This window comes from Fukomys damarensis, unplaced genomic scaffold (assembly GCF_012274545.1).
Source record: "Fukomys damarensis isolate Sample0158 unplaced genomic scaffold, DMR_v1.0_HiC HiC_scaffold_12, whole genome shotgun sequence".
In the NCBI taxonomy this organism is placed as follows: domain Eukaryota; kingdom Metazoa; phylum Chordata; class Mammalia; order Rodentia; family Bathyergidae; genus Fukomys; species Fukomys damarensis.
The window spans coordinates 27038547-27057380 of NW_022900924.1; positions in this window are offsets into that span (position 1 = coordinate 27038547).

Here is an 18834-nt window from a genome sequence, read left to right on the forward strand (position 1 = left end):
ATATATATACACAAAGGATATATAGAATATATAGGCTATATTTACACAAAGACCTGGCAGATTGAAATACTTACAGTGATGGTAAACTTATGGTTCACAGAGGGCGGTTTGTATCATTGAAAGCTTTAAAAGGTTCACCATCTTGGATAGGAACAGAAAAGTGAGCCAACTGATACAATAACTCAAGTCATGAAACTATGGAATTTTTGTATTAGAATGATGAGCTATCACAGCCTTACAGTATTTAAAAGTTATTTCTGAATTTCCAAAATTTTTACTTTTCACTGAAACTCCTTTGAGAGCACATTTAAAGTTCTTTATGCATTGCTCTCATCTCCTAATTTTAAAACTGACTATAAAATCATAAAGGAATTGTACTGATATAAATCAAAAATTTTTGTTGTTGTTATACTAGAGATCAAACCCAGGAGTGCTTCACCAACGAACAATGCCCCCAGTGCTTTTTATATTATTTTATTTTATTTTGATTCTTTGAGAGAGGGTCTTGTTTTGTAACCCACCTTGGCCTGGAATTCATAATCTTCTGCTTCAACTTTCAAGAGCTAGGATTGTAGGTTTTAGCCACCAACTGCTAGACTGTCTTTGAACTTTTGAAAACACGAATGTGAAATAAATATTTTAAAATGAGACTTATTCCAATAAAAATAATCTGATGAAAAATTCCTTCCACATCAACAAGGTCAATAGCAAGGATTTTTAATAAGGCATTTATTGGGATTCACAAGTAATGGAAATCTTTTGTTTTAAGTATAGAAGAAGAATATTGTGAAACACTGAATATATTTCATAATTTCAGTGATTCTAAAATGACTAATTTAAATACAAAAAAAAACCATGAAGTATCCTTTCTTTGTCTTTTCTATCACTCTACTGAGGCTTTCACATGTAGCTTCTTTCAGCTGCCTTTATTTTTCCACTGTATTTTTTTATTAGTACATATTACAAGCATCTTGGGGAGGGGGGACATATAAATAATACAGCTCAATTTATTAAATCCCTTTCTCTCCTGCCTCCCTCTAAACCCTTTTTCCCCATTTTAATTCTTGTTGATATTATTAATCTTATCTCATATCGAGTGGAATATGAGCTTCAATACTGTGTAGTGTCTTTTTACTTCTATTCTATACCTTGATCACTTTTCATATTTTTATGTTATTCAATAGCTAATATTCTTTTATCTATAAGTACATCTACTGATCACTGAAATTGATATTTTTCTTATGTCAGCATCTGATGGTAAATATATGATTCCATATGTGTGCCGATATTTTGTATTTCATGTAATTAAATTTTTTCTCTCATTGAGTCTATTGGTACACTTTAGGTATACAGTACAGTTGCATTCATCATTGGGATCTTGTACCTCTACATGACAAGTATTGGTTCTCATTTTTTCCCCTTGTCCCTGCCCTCCCTTCGCCCCCTCCTCCCTCCCCACTTACAAACTTTATTTCCATTTTTTCATTTTCTCATATTTTCTTCTTTTCCTTTATTATCTTTTCCTCATCCCCCCACTTTCCCTACACCTTTAGCCCTTTTCTTCCTATTTCGCATTGTTGATTATCTCATTAGGATCTTATGTACTATTATAGTTTTTAAACCAGAGAAACTATTCGGTATTTACATGTGTGACTTATTTATTTCACTTAGGAGTATACCCTCAATATGTATCCATTTTCCTATGAATGAATCTAATTTCTCATTCTTTATGGCTGAGTAGTATTCCATTTTATAGAAAACCATATCTTCTTTATCCAGTCTCCAACGGATGGGCAAAAGGGCTGTTTCCAAGTTTTAGCTATTACAAACTGTGCCGCTATAAACATGGGTGCACACACATCACTGTTCTTTTAGAAAGATACCCAGCAGAGGGATGGCTGGCTCAAATGGAACCTTTGGTCCCAGCTCTTTGAGGTATCTCCCTATTGATTTCCATAGTGGTTGCACCAATGTTTTATATTATCTTGGATACAATACTCTTCTTTTGTAAATTGTATGAACTGAATTTTATGTCTTCAGTATGGTAGTATTTTTTTTAAATTAGTGAGTGAAGGAAAAAAATGTTTATAGCAAAATGTATTTTAATAAATATTTTTAATAATGTTAAAGAGCAAACATTTATAAATATATGAATCCTAACAGGACACCATTTACTGGTTTTAGTGAGTTAATGTGGAAATAATAATGCTATCAATTTCTGTCACCCAAGATCATGAAACATGTCCTGCAAAGCTTCACCAAAATTATAAAGAGAAGATAAAGAATGCTTGTACATATGAGTGTATATGTTCATGTTGTATTCTTAATATTTTTACATGATAATCTGACTTAAAATGAATTTTATTATTTCCTCCTTCAAGTGGGTATTTTCACTAAAAGAGTAGTAGTGAAAAGCCTGAGGTTATTAAGAAATTGACAATGTTCGCTGTCTCCCTCCCATTAATAAAAAGCTTTATAGTTGATTTTGTAATATTTAATTTGTAATATCATTAAATTGTCCAAATATGTCTACACATAAAAACATGATACATCTATATGTCTCTCTAAGTATGTGTGATGGAAGGGTCAAAATTTCAAAATTAATGAACAAATATACTTGTCCAAATTGTTTTGCCTATAAAATGAGGTATCATACCTAGTTTAAAAGATTCTGATATTTAAAATGAACAATATCCGCAAAATGTGAAAACAAGTACAAATCTTAAATACACTTTTTGATATTGAATGATAATTTTCATTAAGCTGAAAAGAAGGATCATATAATTTTTCTGAACTTATCTTTTTTTCCTATGGACTTACATCAGTATCCTGAAAAAATACCTCTATTCAACAATATAATAGGCTGCCGAAATTAACTTCTGGTGTGCAAGCATTTTCTATCATTTATTAAAGATAACAATTTTAGAAATTATTCTTTAAGCTCTCATATTAAAATGCATAAGAATTCAGAATATCCTAGTACTAAGCATTTCTGACATTCCTTGGAATTTTTGGTAAATGCTAATTGAGGCAGGGACCTATAATACAGAACTCAGAAAGACGGGATGCGCCAAACAAAATGTAGGAAATGTAGTATTTGCTGTTCATCAAGCTGGAATCGATTCTATTACCGTGCAACTTTAATTTTCGCTTTACAAATAGTTGAAACTTGAATAATCTAAATTAAGTAAAGGGCATTTTAAAAAAGAGTTTAAAATAATCATCTCACAAGAATCAAAGGCTGAAATAAGAACAGCCCTACTTGATGAGAAATCAGAAATTAGGCCATACTTGGTCCATCTCTGGATCCACGTGGTCTCCTTGTCACCTCCCTCACTTCACATCTGTTCTCTGTCACAGCAACAGTGATACTTAAAATCTGATGCAGTCTTCTAGAAATCGCCTAGTGGCCTCTTGTCTCCAGGTAAAAGTAAGGGTTACACAGGTCCACAAGCCAGTACGATCTTGAGGGTTGCTGTACCTCTGATTGTGTCTCCTGTCATTTGGTCTCTTACTCCCATTACACCAACCACATTTTTCTACCCTGCTTATACTTTGACTCACAGAACACACCTATCCGAGGGCCTTTGCTTTCTGTAACTATCACCATGTCTGACCCTGTCACTGTATTCAAGTTTCTCTAGAAACGACATCTGATCAAATAGATATCTTGGATGACAATATCTCAAGTAACAATTCCATAATTAATCTTGAACTCTATTACTTGCCTTACTTTTACTGCTACAGCTCTTCACACCTAGTAATATATAAGGTATTTGCATATTCCTGTGTATAATTTATCTCTATCTACAAGAATGAATTTCATAAGATCAAGGACTTTGTTTCATTCACTGTGGTATTTCTGAATCTTCGATGAGTGCCCAATAAATAATAGGAAGTCCATATGAGTATACTGGAGGAATTAAATGAATGAATGCTATCTCAAACATCTACATCCTTTTGAGTCTGCACCATTTTTTCCCCTGCTAATCAGCTTTCTTTGCATCAGCCCACACACAGTTGGTAATTGCTACGTGGCCTTTCAGGGGCAGAATTCTTCACTAACTGGCAATTTCTCTTTTGTAAGTTAGTTCAAATTCCTAAAAAATCTAATTGGACAGGTTTTTTTTTTTTCCAGTAAGGCCACACAAATCATAGATTTCTGGATAACCTCTGGTTATATTTTGTGTTCTTGGTCTAATTTGGTTGAACCCCCTGAGAACATGTCTGAATAGGTGTGAGGAATTTGGGGTAGGTAGCCACACAACATAAATGTGTCTGATGCATAAAATCATTGCTGCCACATCTGAAGCAGTGTGCACCATCACCCCAAATCATATTCATCAGCCTGACATTACCCTTCAAATCAATGTGTTCACCTATCGAATGCTTACCCCTTCATGACCCAATGATTTCTTTAATCCCTTTATACTCTGTTCATCACCAATATATATTTGCATGAACAATATTTCTTTTTTGATAGAGCCAGGTCTATGCCTTAACTTGATGATAATAACATGCCCCTGTATGCCTACTTCTCTCAGACTCTCACACATAGCTTTTGAGTGGCAGGAAATCTCATTGTCTCTTTATATAGCTCTTGTTCACACTCAAAGTTGATTGCCAGTGACTCGTAAACACTTCTTTTTTGTTGATTGCCAATGAATCATAAACATTTCATTTCTTGTTTTGTGAGTGAAACCTCTTATTTGTTTATACCCAAGTATATATGGAAAAATTGCAGATATTTTTCAGATGTAGTTAAAGGCCCAAATCTTTTTGTTTTTAAATTGGATGAAAGGGAGATTGTTTGGTATGGGCCTGACTTAATCAGGTCAATGTTCTTAAAAGAAAGACTACAGTAGTCCCCTTCCTGAAATGAAAACATGTTTTCCCAGTGGCCTTGAAGAAGCAAGACTTCATGAGTTTTACAGCCCCAAGGAAATGAATTTGTAACAACTTGATTGAATTTAGAAATAGATTCTTCCTTTGTTGAGCCTCTAGATAAGAGAAGAGCACACGTGACAGCTTGATTATAGCCTTGAAAGATCCTGGGCAGAGGGCTCACCCTAGTCCTGTTTGGACTGCTGGTCTATAGAAACAGAAATAATAGCTGTTCTTTGTTTTAACTCATTAAATTCTTGGTAATTTGTTATATAGCAGTAACAATCGAATACAGGCCTTTATCAGAGCTAATTCCACAACAGACATTTGAGTCCCCTTATTAGTTTGATTCTTTTAGTCTCTCATTTTTCTTTGACTTGTTCCCTTACCCTTTTTTTGAGTTTTGCATGCCAGTTCTTGGAAATGGGAATAATTTTCTCCTTTTCTTAAATATGTTGCTATTTGAGGATTTGCTCATTCACTTCATTTCCTCTGTTCTCAGTGTGTTAAGACTAAATTAGGCCTTCTTTCAAGAAACAATATAGAACCCTAATATTTTTCTTCCTCCCTTAACTACATACCCTTTTTTTCTGTGTTTAACAGCTCCTCTTATTTTCAGTTTTTGGTTAGGATGAACACAGACACATTTCTTCTATGAGACTCTATGTCTACTACTCTTATTCATATCCTTTTTTTCTCTTTATACATGTAAATATCTAACCTACTTTATTTTTTCAATAATTTGTTTTGAATTTGGAGTATTTATTTTAGCGATAATTAAGGCCTGTTGTGGCTTATGTGTAGATGTCTTCCTAAAACCTTAGGAGGTAATAGGTGGGGCTTTTCCAGAGGTAGCTGGAGATAGCATGTGTGATTGATAAATGGTGCAATACTAGGTTTAATGGTGCTAGGATTGAGGATGTGAGTGCTATCTGCCCTAATGGTGGGTTGCTTGGATACAATATAAAGGACAGAAGAGGCTTGTGGTTACTGATAGCTGGTCACTTTAGCTTGGTGCCTTCTGCCTCTGTCTTCTGCCCACCATGAACTGTTTCTCCCCTGTGAGGCCTGTCTGTCATTCCATCTGGACTTGGAGACAGCCAATTATGAACTGAAACCTCTACGAGTTAAATAAACCTTTCCTTTCCCCCTTTAATTATGGGTGTTTAGTATTTTGTCTCATTGACAAGAAAAAATAACTAAGGCAAGGCCAAAACATTTATGTATGGGAATTGATTCCTCAATATATCTGCAGGTTCTATTTAAGTAGTCATGTAAATATTTTTTGGTAAATGTTGCACAGTTCTGTATTGGTCATTTTATTTCTTTATTATATTTCCAAATTATATTCATTCTGCTTGAAATCCTAAACTCCATATTTGAGTGTCTTGATAGTCTAAGAGTTAGTTTAGTACAACACTAACAATTCTGCAACAGATAAGCCTCACAAACTCGGAGTCAGATAATTAACAAATATTTCTCCATTTTCCACAGTGCTAGGACCTAAAGGTTTAGAGACATGAATGTTTAACTTTTAAGGCCACCAAACATTTACTTTTTAAGAATCTTTAAAACACGCAGAAATGATGGTTTAAATATTTAGCACATTCTCTCTGTACCTAAAAGAAAAATTGCTAGTTTTCTTTAGAACATATTTAATAGTATGTGTTTGAAAGAACAATATGTTCATTTATCACACACACATGAAAATAAACAAATCAGATGAATACTGATAAACCAGATTTCTTCTGTTTATCCTTCTACAAATTCTCAACTGCTGACTTGTAATTGAAGTGATTAAGAATTTCTACTTTCCAAAGGGACAACACAGGGTACAGAATCAAACTGTGGTCCAAAATTTCCTTGAAAAAATATGCATGATCATTTTAATTGATGCTCTGCTTAGATAGTTTCAAGGTGGAATATTAATTTTAAGTGAAAAGCAAAACTGTGTATTTTCATACACAGTGAAATGGGGTGTGGTAGGGAGAGAGCAATTAAAATTCATGTTCACTCTAATCTGTAGGAAATTTTTAAAACTCCAGTAATCGTGTCATGTTTCTAGATGGATTATTGTATAGGTAGGCTTTGACTTGTGTCATTCTCTCAACAAAGTTTATCCTCCATCCACACATACAAATTAGCCTCTTTAACAGAAAGCATAGCTACGTAGAGGGAAATTAATTCAAGGAGATTTTTATAAAACTCATATGTAGACCTAATGGCATACACTACAGATGAAACCGCTTTTCTTTGTCGGTATAATGTACTGATAAGGGACAAGGAGCATATCCACAAATAAGGTTCATACTTTTTTTTTTTTTTTAAACTAGCAGAGCATGCTTAACACGTTTGCCTTGTGTCTGTTCAGAGTCATAGATTTCTCTTTTGGAAAGCTGCCTTTGAGTTAAATACCAAAATCCTGGAAACTTCTGATAACAGTTGGTGTTAATTATTTTCCTTTGAGATGAATTACCAAGAAGTAAAAAATTAATTTGCAATCTCATGTTGTTAGAACGTAAATGAGATTACATTTTTTACTTTACTATGAAACATGAAAAGAACAGAAAATTCATAGGCACCAGAAGGGGGCTTTCCGACGTGTTCTTTTTCTTTTTTCTTTTTTCTTTCTCCATGCACCAGAATTTGTAAATAAAACCTATACGCTTATTTAACAAAGAATTTGCTGACATTTTTTGCTCCACCCAGTTGCCCTAAAATCGCTGCCGCTTCCCCTAGCGGCCTCCAGATGGCAACCTAGCGCCCGTTCTCAGCACAGAGACCCGCAGGTTGCCAGCTGCTGGGTTGAATGAGCTCGGAGCTGCAGGGCTTAACCCGGCACAGCTCTGAGGTGGGTTTCTGGAGGACTCGGAAAGACAGCTGCAACAAGGCGCAACGCACTACACAGCATAAGTATTTTCATTTCTGAGAGCAAAGCGAAGAACTTAAGCGGGCGGCACTTGGAGTGTAAATTGCTTTGTAGTGTTTAAAAGCAGCATGGATCGTGGGCAGCCGAGCTGGTATGTGCAATAGAAACTACTCAATGGAAATTGTGCTGGGTAGGAACCCGTCTGATCATCCTTTGTGTACCAGATGTTCTGTGTCCTGGGTTGTGCTTATATGTATGCACCCATTTCATTTTCACCAAGCTCATGGGATGTGTGGGGGGGTCACAATCTTTCATTTTCCCCAGCATGATATAATGAAAGCTTCCTTGATAGAAATATGACCCAAGTTTTGTTTTAAAAAAAAACTTAGTAATGATGCCAAAATACTTTTCTTAAATAGGTCTTTGTTAGAGAAAAAGAAAGAAGAAACCTAAATTGTATTGCTATGTAATTTTACCACATCTTTTAAAAGACAATTAAAATCACTTTTACATGTGGTTATCGACCTAAACACAATTTGAAAAAAACAGTATTTTCACATCTTTCTTTCACGTACTATTGTGCAGCTATATAAAAACTCATCATGAGAAATATATGTCCTATGTGTGTGCACTTTGTAATGTGCTGTGCATGTGTTGTGTATGTTTACACTGTAACGTGTGTGTGACCTAGATGCAGAATTATTTTTTTCTAGTTGCAGATATGAATGTGCTGCATGTGGATGCATTTTTGCACCTTTACTTAGAGTATTTCCATCTAGATAACTTAGGCAGATTGTCTATTAACAGAGTTAAATATGAATTTCATGAATGTACTTGTTTCATTGTTATATCTTAAATGTCCTGAGCTTCATTCAGCTATGACCTTAGTTTCTTATGCTTTTCAATTCTAGGAAAAAGGTTGCTTTTATATTTTGATCATAAAATTTTGGCTGAGGTGTGTCTATGGGAATTTGATATTGATGACAATAGTTTCTTTGCATTTGAAATTATATGTGGAGTCTACAATAGTTCTGAAAACTTGACCGTTCTGATGGAGAGTTTATTTTAGAAACAAGTCAGAAAGTGGTAAGATTCCAGGATTCAAAACTAAATGGGTGGTAACTGAATCTGAAGTTTTGTTATTATGATTATTATTACTCCAATATTTATGGTAAATCACTTCTAAAAGTGTGTGTTTTCCTTTGTAACAAATGCTGTGCATGAAGTAACAACTGAATTTTATGTCATTTTACCCAAAGATTACACAACTCAACACAAGAAATGTGATTTGAGTGCTATATAAGCCAGTATTCTAAATAAACATGAAAAGTTAGAAACTTTGAGTCTCTATCCTCAAAGAATTACCAATCAAATGATTAAATCGAGCAAGTTCATAAATGTAAGTGTACAGTAAAATACAAACCACAAGCCAGCAAAGAGAAACATGCACCTGGTGGGTAACACGTAAATGGAAGGACGTATCTGACTTAGGCGAATGAGATGAACCCTTCTCAAGGAACAGATTGAAAAAATTGTTTTGCTGTGATAAGGGCCAAGAGACATTGTGTTGGACACCCTCACTGATCTCCAAGGTAGTAGTAAGAGATGATATTATACCAGTAGGTAGAGGACTATCGAAGATGGCTTTGAATACCAGGTTCAAAATTTGCGTTTCATTATTAATTCATTTCCAGTGCCACCAGCGATGTAGATATTCAGTACTCTTAAGAATACTAAACATGAAAAGTACAGAATCAGCATAAAGCTTTAGGATTATTCTAGTACTTATTTATTTCCTATTTGCCATATCAGAATATAAGTTCCAAAACACAGCTCTTTTTTCTAATATTATATTCTCGGGGCCTAGAAATTGCTAGACAAATATTTCCTTACTGAATGAATAAATGGCAAAATAAGGATAAGCTCTAGATTTTCTATCATTTCCTTTTAATTTTCCTAATACACATGACAAACATCTTCAGATGCTGTGAAGTATTTAGAGTTTTAGTAGATTCTATTTATGGTTCAGGTAGCAGCAAGCAAGCTTCCTGAATTCACTACCATTGACGTTTAATCTTAGTCTATTTTTTTTTTTTATTGAGTTTATTGGTACATTTAGGGATACAGTACAGTTACATTCATTGTTGGGATCTTGTACCTCTACATGACAAGTCTTGATTCTCATTTTTTCCCCTTACCTCTGCCCTCCCTTCACCCCCTCCTCCCCTCCCCATCTACAAACACTTTATTTTCATCTTTTCATTCTCTCACATTTTTTTCTTTTCCCTTTTTGTTCTTCCCCTACGTATCACACCTTCCCTACATCTTTAGCTCCTTTCCTCCCATTTCTAAATGTCAGTAATCTTATTAGAATCTTATGCATTGTTGCAGAATATTCACACCAGGGAAACTATTTGGTATTTACACATGTGGGACTTATTTATTTCACTTAGGAGTATATCTTCAATATGTATCCATTTTCCTATGAATGAATCTATTCTCTCGCTCTTTATGGCTGAGTAATATTCCATTTTATAGAAAAACCACAACTTCTTTATCCAGTTTCCAACGGATGGGCAAATAGGTTGTTTCCAAGATTTAGCTATTACAAACTGTGCCGCTATAAACATGGGTGCACATACTTCTCTGTGATATGATTCTTTTAGTTCTCTTGGAAAGATACCCAACAGAGGGATGGCTGGGTCAAATGGAACCTCCAGTCCAAGCTCTTTGAGGTATCTCCATATTGATTTCCATAGTGGTTGCACTAGTCTGCACTCCCACCAACAATGGAGGAGGGTTCCTTTCTCCCCACAACCCCGCCAACATTTGTTATTGTGTGATTTCTTGATAGCAGCCATTCTTTGTGGGGTGAGGTGGAATCTCAGTGTTGTTTTCATCTGCATCTCTCGAATGACCAGTGATGTGGAACATTTTTTCATATATTTTCTTGCTGCTTTCACTTCTTTGTATGAGAAATGTCTGTTCATTTCGGATGCCCATTTTTGGATCGGGTCTTTATATTTGGGGGGACTGATTGTTTTGAGTTCTTTATATATCCTTGATAATAGTCCTTTGTCTGAGGTACAGCTGGTAAAAATTTTTTCCCACATTGTAGATTGTCTCTTAGTTCTGCTAATGGTTTCTTTTGAAGTACAGAAGCTTTTTAGTAAGATGAGATCCCAGTTGTTGATTCTTTCTGCTAGTTCCCGTGCTACTGAGGATTTGTTCATAAAGTCTTTTCCTATACCAATGTCTTCCAGAGTTCTGCCTAACTTACTTTCCAGCAAGTTTAATGTTTCTGTTTTAATATTTAGATCTTTAATCCATTTGGATTTTAATTTAGTGCATGGCGAAAGATAAGGGTCTAATTTTAATCTGTGACAGGTTGATATCCAGTTTTTCCAACACCATTTATTAAAGAGGCTATCTTTCCTCCACTGAGGATGGTGAGCTCCTTTGTCGAAGATGAGGTAGCTGAGTACATCTGCATTTGTTTTTGTGTCTTCCAGTCTGTTCCATTGATCCTCAGGCCTATTTCTTTGCCAGTACCATGCTGATTTTATCACAGTGGCTTTGTAGTATAGTTTCAAATTGGGAATTGTTACACCTGGTGCCATGTGACTGTTGCCTATAATGGCTTTTGCTATTCTAGGTCTCTTGTGGTTCCAAATGAATTTTTGGATTCTTTTTTCTAGTTCTGTGAAATATAGTGTTGGAATTTCAATTGGCATTGCATTGAATGTATATAGCAGTTTCGGTAGTATGGCCATTTTCACTATGTTGATTCTTCCTACCCAGGAGCAGGGGATATCTTTCCATTTTTTTATATCCTCTTCGATTTCTTTTTTCAGAGTGCTGTAGTTTTCAGTGTAGAGATCTTTTGTTTCTTTTGTTAGATTGATTCCTAGATACTTCATTTTTTTGGATGCTATTGTAAAAGGAATTTTTTCCCTTATTTCTCTTTCTGTCTGTCTGTTATTTGTGTATAGAAAGGCTATTGATTTTTGGGTATTCACCTTGTATCCAGATACTTTACTGAATCTGTCAATTAAGTCTAGAAGTTTTTTGGTGGAGTTTTTTGGATCTTCAATGTAGAGTATCATATCATCAGCAAATAATGATAGTTTAACTTCTTCCTTTCCTATCTTTATTGCTTTAATTTCTTTCTCTTGTCTAATTGCTGTGGCTAATGTTTCCAGAACTATATTGAAGAGAAGTGGCGATAGTGGGCATCCTTGTCTTGTTCCTGATTTTAACATGAAGGTTTTCAGTTTTTGGCCATTCAATATGATGTTGGCTGATGGTTTTTCATAAATAGCCTTTATTAAATTGAGGTATAGACCATCTATTCCAATTTTTTGCAGGGTTTTTATCATGAATGGGTGTTGAATTTTATCAAATGCTTTTTCTGCATCTATTGAGAGGATCATATGGTTTTTGTCCTTGACTTTGTTAATATAATGTATTACATTCACTGACTTTCGTATGTTGAACCACCCTTGCATCTCTGGAATAAATCCGACTTGGTCATGATGGATGATCTTCTTAATAATCCTCTGTATTCTGTTTGCTAGTATCTTATTAAGGATTTTTGCATCTATATTCATTAAGGAGATTGGTCTGTAGTTCTCCTTTTTGGTTGTATCTTTCTCTGGTTTGGGAATCAGAGTGATACTTGCTTCCAGGAATGAATTTGGAAGTATAGCTTCTCTTTCAATTTCATTGAAAAGTTTGAAGAGTAATGGTAGTAGTTCTTCTCTAAATGTCTTGTAAAATTCAGCAGTGAATCCATCAGGGCCTGGGCTTTTCTTTGTTGGTAAGTTTTTAATTACATTTTCAATTTCACTGATTGTGATTGGGGTGTTTAAAATGTTTTTATCTTCTTCGTTCAACTTTGGTAATTCATAAGTATCTAGAAATCTGTCCATTTCTTCTGTGTTTTCCATTTTATTAGAGTACAGGTTCTCAAAGTAGGTGTTCATGATCCTCTGGATTTCTTTCGGATCTGTTGTGACTTCGCCTTTTTCATTCCTAATTGCATGGATCTGAGCCTTTTCTTTCCTTTTTTTGATAAGATTAGCTAAGGGTTTGTCAATTTTATTTATTCTTTCAAAAAACCAGCTCTTTGTTTCATTTATTTTTTGTATCGTTTTCTTAATTTCAATTGCATTGATTTCTGCTCGGATCTTTATAATTTCCTCTCTTGTTCGAGCTTTGGGTTTTTCTTGCTCTTGTTTTTCTAGGAGTCTAAGTTTCATCGTTAAGTTGTTTATTTGAGCCCGCTCTGTTTTCCTAGTGTGGGCATTCAATGTTATGAATTTTCCACGTAGAACTGCTTTCATTGTGTCCCAAAGATTCCTGTATGTTGTATTGGCATTCTCATTTATTTGTAAAAACTGTCTAATTTCTTCTTTAATTTCCTCTGTAATCCATTGATTGTTTAGGAGAGTGTTGTTCAGTTTCCATGTGCTTGTGAAGTTTCTATAGTTTCTTGTGCTATTGATGTCTAGTTTGATTGCACTATGATCTGATAATATACAGGGGATGACTTCAATTTTTTTGCATTTATTTAGACCTGTTTTGTGAGCCATCTTAGTCTATTTTTAACTTTTTACTTGAAAAGTTTAGCCTTCACTTTTTTTTTAATGTTACTCTGATCTTTATAAACTGTGTGGCTACTCGAGCAGAATTCACCACTTCATCTTCACATCACGACAAATGACATAATGGGACCATAACACATGATAAATGAATTCACTGAGGGAAACAGCTTTAGGATTTGGGGAAGATTTGGCATAACATTTGTTTACTTCTTTATATATGTTTACTTCTTCAAAAAAAACACTTCCAATATTTGATTTTCTACAACTTAGTTTAGGTCAAACTCTCTGGAATATTTTTGTAATTCTGGACGTAAAAAGTGATCGTTTGAGACATCTTTGGTGTTTAGGGAGAATAAAATATCTTGTTCAGTGTCACAGACCACAAGCATAATTATCATCCTTTCTCTGTCCTTGAGAACTAACAGCTAAAACTTTTATGGACATACAATGCATATGTGAAGAAACTAGCAAAGAAAAATATTTTTGTCCTTTGAAATACAATTAAAAGAAAAGAAGCAGACATCTAAATAAATTTACAAATTTGGTTCACTCAAGTAAATTATAAATGAAAACACAGAATCTTATAAATAGAAAAACCAAGTAAGCAATGTCATTGAATCAAGAACTTTAAAAAAGAAACACCTGGAAGTTAACCTGCTGCAAAAAACACCTTTTGTCTGTCTGTGATGTTGATTTATACATCTTGATTTACTTTCCTGTGACTCATGAAAATATGCAAGGACAGAGTTTCTTATTTGAAAAGTAAATGTTGATAAGATTTAAACATGTCAGAGAAATTGAGGATGCAAAACCTGTTTCACTTTCAGCTAATCTGCAAAGAGTCAGGTTTGATTTTCTTTCCCCCAGTATTGTCAATATGACAGATTTCCACACCAGCCTGGCTCTCCATTCTGCTCCAGCCAATGTTAATGCTTTTATTTTTAGCCCGATGAGAGGAGGTAGTAAGACATAGTGTCAGCTTAAGGCATTCACCTCATTCTAAGCCCTGGGGCATGGCTTGGTCTGGAGACTAATGGATTAGAGATACATATGCTTTCAACTAATCCTGGATATAGTATTTAGTTTTGGAGCAATATGCTGCAATGTATACCACAGGTATTTCCCCATAGTTGTTGATTTAAAACTATATCTTACCTAAAACAATAGGAATATATATATATAATATATATATATATATATGAAAATATATGTAGATAGGAATATATATATATAGATAGGAATATATATATATATATAGGAAAATATATATAGATAGGAATATATATATAGATAGATAGATAGGAATATATAGATATAGATATATAGGTATATAGATATAGGAATATATATAGATATAAAATAAAACTGGCTTTCTCAGGTTTCTCTTACTTTTTAAAAATTTATTTCCAAAGTCCTTTGGAAATATGATTGTCTTTAAATTATTATTTGAAAATAAACATACCATATACTGCAAAGCAAACTGAGAATTTTCCTTTATTTTTTGGGTGGCTGGACATTCAAAAGTACACATATACAAAATATATATGAATAGTGAAAGTGTTTATATTAGTAGATCCCATACTGTGCTCCTCTTTATGTAGAGAAAAGATTTTCTTCTGTCTCCATTTTCATGATGTCACTATTTTCTATAGTCAGTTCCAGTGAATCAATTTAACTTGCTTTTTTCTATAACTTTTCCAACTATGTTGTAAACTCCTTAAAGTTGGGAAGCAAATTCCATACTTCCTTTGAATTTTTATTACGTTAATTCCTAATATATTAAACATATTTCTAGCCACAACAATTTTTTTCTTTTTGATAATTAAATAAATATTCTATTCTTATTTTTCCACACACTCAAATTAAAATAAGCAGATATTAGCATTAGCAGTGACCTCTAAGGGACAAAAACCCTCTAGTTTTTTTACCTTTCTGGAATGTTATGCCTCAAATACCACAACACAATGATAAATTTCCTTCCTTTTAATTAACCATTTCAAATGAAGTATTTCTTTAAAATAATACTTGAAAAGTAGATGTATCTATAAAGCATACAACTTGCCTTTACTTAGTAAAGCCACTTATATCTAGACTAAATGTCTTTGGTATACCTGTGTCTCTCGAATTTTGTTCAGTGGTGGTAAGTACAATAGTCCAAAGTCAGAACTGCTAAAAGTTAGGGCAAATGAGAAGCGTTCCCAGCAGTAGGAATCAATCTCAAAACAACTTTGAAGCACTTACATAATTTAAAGCTGCTCCTGGGGAAAAATCACGTATGTTTTTTATAATAAGCATATTTATGAGCATACTACAAGATGTACAAAAATGCATTATTAACAGCGGATAGCTAAATTAGCAAGAGCCAGAGAAAAATACCAAAAGATCTGTGGCTGCATTGTTAACAGGAGTTTAGAAGCTTCTCTGATATCTCTGGACTAGAGGCTCACGGAGGAGCATTTGGTTTCTAAGACGTATTTTTCCTCGTCTTGGGCTCATTAACATTGGAAGTCGGAAGAAGAGTAGACAAAGCGGCAGATGCAGCTGTGGGCACTCCGATCACTTGTCACCTGGCATGAAGTTAGTGTTGGCAGCTCCTGAGTTCCTGCACAGAACACCAGGGAGCAAATGCCAGCTGACTGTTTTCCTCATCAGCTTGTGGCTGACTCCTACTCGTTCCTCAGATCTCCGCTGAAGTGTTACTTCCTCCAGGTAGCTTTGCTCAACCTTTCTAGAACGCACTTAACATCTTTCTTGCCACTGCTGTGTCCTCATAATCTCAACCTCCTGTCCTACTTAGCACCTGAAGCGCTCAGGCCCTTCTCAGTAGACTAAAGACTGGAGCTGAATCTCACCCAATGTTGCTCTTGTTTGTGTCTTGCAAACAGTAGGTTTGCAAATATTTATTAATATTATCTATTGTATGGTGGTTTTATAACTTTACAAGTTTTAGTGTCAGTAAAAGTGCCATTTGATTCTTAGTGCCATATGTCTGATAAGTATTCTTCTAATACTATAAGGATTTGCTTATGGGATCTCTATGTATTACTAAATTAATAAAAAATACATCAAGTGAGTGGTATTATCATCCTTACTCATATTAAAATCATGAATAAGTCATTTGTCCTAGGTCAAAGAGCAAAGAACAATGGAAGAGAAACCCAGAACACTACTCAGTGGACATTTGCAAAGTACAAGAATGAGAGCTATTATACTTTTATTTGGGGAAGGCAGTTCCCCATATAAATGGGAAATTACCATCACACAGTTAAGAACAGTTTGTTCCCTGATATCAGAGCCTTCTGTTGCAAATATTTCTAGAATTTCCAGGGAGGCCAAATATGGTCAGAGAATAACTTCTAAAGTATGAAATCTGAGAGGATCTTTATATTTCACAGAACATTTTTTTAATATTGGGCATATAGAAATTAAAGAAAGCCTTATAGGAAACATGTTCTTGTTTTGGATCTCAGCATGGCCCATTTTAAGATTTTGCAGCATTCTTTTTTGTATTTACATATTCTATTTACTTTTACAACATTCTTGTTTTTCTTACTCTAAAGTGCCTTTTGTAGAAAACACATAAAATGAACTGCAAAGAAGGGGAAAATCATTAATATTCAATCAAAATATAACTAGTGTTAATACTGTGACATTTTTCCTTCCTTTTTGACAAATTACATGAACTTATGTTTATATGTGTTTATGTATTAGTACACATATTTTAATATGAAATCATTATTAGTAGAATTTCACATACTTATTTTATCACATTCTTTAAAATTATATTTTTATACTACTGAATAGTATTGCAGTATGTAGCTATGTCATAATTTTATTTTATCATTTCACTTTTGTTTAATATTCTAATTTTGGAATTGTTTCTGCTTTTAGCCTATTGGATGAGGCTTAGTGTAGTGCTTTATGTAACAGAGGTACCTCCTAAATAATCATTTTAGATGACTAGTTAACATCTAAAAATGAGGTGGGCATTTGTTTTTACTCAGAAATAAATGCACTGTTTTTAAATGGTATCTATATTTAGGGAAATAACAGAGTCAATATAGAATAGTAGATAAGAGTGGACTAATATTTCAAGAGTGACCATGATGTGGTATGACCTTCAAACATCAGCACTGTAATCAGCATTTTTCTGTGATTAACTGGGTCTCAAAGAGGATGAATGACAAAATCAGGCTGCTTTGGTGACACTGCTAGAAGTAAATATAAGTCTCAGTCCTGGACACTTTATCTGTTTCACCCCACGTCATGGTCTGCAGAGCAGGCCAGCAGGGATCTACAAGCTATGGAGTTTCTTTGAATCTCCGGTTCCTCACGAGTGAAATAGAAACAATGATGTTCACTGCAAAGGACTTCTGTGATGGTAAAGTTTTAATAATAGATAGAGATTGACATCCGAAGGATTACCAATTTATCTTAGTCTCTGCACTTTCCCGAACTCAGTTCGAGGGTCTCCTGGGATTTGAGGGGCTGGCAGGAGGCTTGTTAACAGTTAAAATCCTTAGCTGTGAATCTGGAAGATTTAGATTTAGAATCTGAGGCAGATCTCTGTCTTTGTTTTTAATAAGTTCTCTTGGCGATTTTGATGATACATTAAATGGCAGCAACAAACAGGCAACCAGAAAAATGAGGCAGAAACGAAAAGTTTAAGAAGAAACATGGAAAGTCAGCAATCATCCAATACTGATTGGAAGTTGACAGAGCTGCCTGTGGAACAGCATGACTGGACATCAGGGTATAAAACCCCTCAAGACTCGACGGCTTCATTTTCCCAGTTCATCTAAACTATGAGATGTAGGAAAGGCTCTTGAAATAAAAGTGGTACTAAAGTGACTGAGCAGAAATGTCAGACACTAAAGTTTTATAAAGGTAAAATGTGTTTAAAGGAGGTTGATTATGCACTGAATGTTTGACAGTTGTTTTCATAACTGCATAATATAACCTAAACTAAGAAATCTGACTTGAAATTTTATTTCAGAATTTTCCCCAGAGCTGGGGATTGAACCCAGGGCCTCCCATGCATGCAAGGCAAATACTCTATTGGTGATCTGTACCCAAGATTGGCTTTCAATTTGAAGATTAGTTCTTCTCTATTCTCTGCTTCTCTGTAAGAAACTTCCAGGCTTAGTAATATTCCATTTTATAGAAAAACCACAACTTCTTTATCCAGTTTCCAACGGATGGGCAAATAGGTTGTTTCCAAGATTTAGCTATTACAAACTGTGCCGCTATAAACATGGGTGCACATACTTCTCTGTGATATGATTCTTTCAGTTCTCTTGGAAAGATACCCAACAGAGGGATGGCTGGGTCAAATGGAACCTCCAGTCCAAGCTCTTTGAGGTATCTCCATATTGATTTCCATAGTGGTTGCACTAGTCTGCACTCCCACCAACAATGGAGGAGGGTTCCTTTCTCCCCACAACCCCGCCAACATTTGTTATTGTGTGATTTCTT